This window comes from Penaeus vannamei, chromosome 26, assembly GCF_042767895.1.
Source record: "Penaeus vannamei isolate JL-2024 chromosome 26, ASM4276789v1, whole genome shotgun sequence".
Taxonomy (NCBI): Eukaryota; Metazoa; Arthropoda; class Malacostraca; order Decapoda; family Penaeidae; genus Penaeus; species Penaeus vannamei.
Window position 1 is genome coordinate 27,822,497 of NC_091574.1, and position 2,500 is coordinate 27,824,996.

The following is a 2,500-nucleotide window of genomic DNA, read 5'->3' on the forward strand; positions in this document are numbered from 1 at the left end:
AGGAATAAGTTCGTGCTCTGCCATAATATTTCGACCATAATCTGGGACAGGTGGAAGTCAGGGCGGGGCTGTCACCTGCCACCGAGGGGGAGGAGGGGGCAGATGATGAGGGGGAGGGAGGGAGGAGGGAGGGAGAGAGGGAGGGGGTGCTGAGAGGGGTGAGAGGAGGGAGGAAAGGAGGGGGTGATGAGAGGGGAAAGGAGGGAGGGAGGGAGGGATGAAATGAGGAGGGGAAGGGAGGGAGGCTGGAGGAGAGAGGGAGGATGAAGGGATGAGGGAGAGAGGGAGGGATGAAGGGATGAGGGAGAGAGGGAGGGAGGGAGAGATAAAGGGATGCGGGAGAGAGGGAGAGATGAAAGGATGAGGGATGGAGGGAGTGGAGGGACAGAAAAAAGGTGGAAGGGGACGGAAGGAGAGAGGAAGAAAATGAAAATAAGATGGGGGGAAAGGGAGGGCCGACGAATGGGGGAAGGGAGGAAAGGTGGAAGAGAGGGAAGGAGAGCAGATAAAGGGGGAAAGAAATTGAAGGGAGTGATTGAAGAGAGGGAAAAGGAAAGAGGTGTTAAAGAGGCGTACGAATTATGGAGTGAAAAGAAGGGAAAAGAGGAGAGAGAAAGAGGAAAAACACTGAAAGAAGAGAAAGGAGATAGAGAAATAATCAAGTACAGGGAAGAGAGGGAAAAGTAGACGAAAGAGAAAGAGTGAAAGAGAGAGAGAGAGAGAGAGAGAGAGAGAGAGAGAGAGAGAGAGAGAGAGAGAGAGAGAGAGAGAGAGAGAGAGAGAGAGAGAGAGAGAGAGAGAGAGACAGAGAGAAAGAGAGAGAGAGAGAGAGAGAGAGAGAGAGAGAGAGAGAGAGAGAGAGAGAGAGAGAGAGAGAGAGAGAGAGAGAGAGAGAGAGAGAGAGAGAGCAAGAGAAAGAGAGAGAGAGCGCGAGTGAGCAAGGCAGAGAGAGAGAGAAAGAAACAAAGAGAGAAATAAAGAAAGAAAGAAATAGGAAATGAACAGAGAGGTAGAAGAAACGAGACAGAGATTAGAGAGAGAGAGAAGAGAGAGAGGGAGAGAGAGTGTCAAGTGTTGGAGAGGCGTTCTGGTGGCAGTGGGGGGCGAGGGGGGTGGAGGGGGAGGAGGGGGGGTGGGGCGAGCAGAGAGAAGGCAGTTCCTGTCATTTGTAATATGACAATAACGCCACAAAAAATAGATATAGTGGGCGGGTGTGGTGCATGACAGAGGGCAATTTTCGGAGTAGTGGAGTAGAAATAGTAACTCCATTAACAGTGGGAGTAGTTGTAATAGTTGTAATAGTTATAATAGTTGTAGTAGTAGTAGTGAAGCTGCTAGTAGTGGTAGTAGTGAAGTTGCTAGTAGAAGTATTGTAGTAATTGTAGGAGTAGTAGTGAAGTAGTAGTACTAGTTGTGTACTAGTTGTAGTAGTAGTAGTAGTATTGTAGAAGTTGTAGCAGTAGTGTAGTTCTTGGGAGTAGTAATGTAGTAGTTGTAGTTGTGGTAGTGAAATAATAGTACTAGTAGTGTAGTAGTTGTAGTAGTAATATTAAAATAGTTGTAGTACTAGAAGTAATGTAGTAGTTGTAGTCGCAGTAGTTGTTGTTGTAGATGTAGTAGCAGTAGCTGTAATGTAGTCGTTAGTAGTAATAATAGTAGTAGTAGTGTAGTAGTTGTAGTAGCATTGGTAATAGTGTAGTAGTTGTGGTAGTTGTAGTAGTAGTAGTTATAGTAATATTATAAGTAGTAGTAGTAGTAGTATAGAAGTTGTAGTTGCTGTTGTTATTGTTGTAGCTGTAGTAGTAGTAGTTAGAATAATAACAGAAGTAGCAGTAGTATTAGAGATAGTAGTAACAGTGATAGTAGAAGTAGAAGTAGACGCAGTAGTAGTAGTAATAGTAGTGGTAGTTGTTGTTTTGTTGTGTGTGTGCCCGTGTGTGCGTACGTGTGTGTGTATGTGTGCATGTGCGTGTGTGTGTGTGTGCGCGCGTGTGCGTGCGTGCGTGTGTGTGCATACGTGCGTGCGTGCGTGCGTGCGTGTGTGTGTGTATGTGAGTGTGTGTGCGTGTGTGTGTGCGTGTGCGCGTGCGTGCGTCTGTTTGTGTACGTGTGTATGTGCGTGTGTGCGTGTATGTATGTACATAAACGTGTATGTGTTAAAAGAGAGAGCACCGCAGCCTCCGCCCTTGATTCCGCGTGACTGCCGCCGCCACACTCACACGATTATGAATGAAAGCGTAAGTTTGCGTAGCATTACGGCGCCTATGACGTAAGAGGCCCGCCATTCAGCCTTCGGAGCCGGAGCCACGCGGGCGCGACCGAGGGGACCTGAGGGAGGGGGAGGGGGCCAGAGAAAGGGGGAGGGGGCCAGAGAGAGGGGGAGGGGGGAGGGGAACAGAGAGTGGGTGAGGGGACCAGAGGAAGGGGGAGGGGGTGAGAGAGAGGGGGAGGGGACCAGAGAGAAAAGAGAGGACCAGAGAGAGGGGGAGGGGGAGGGGAC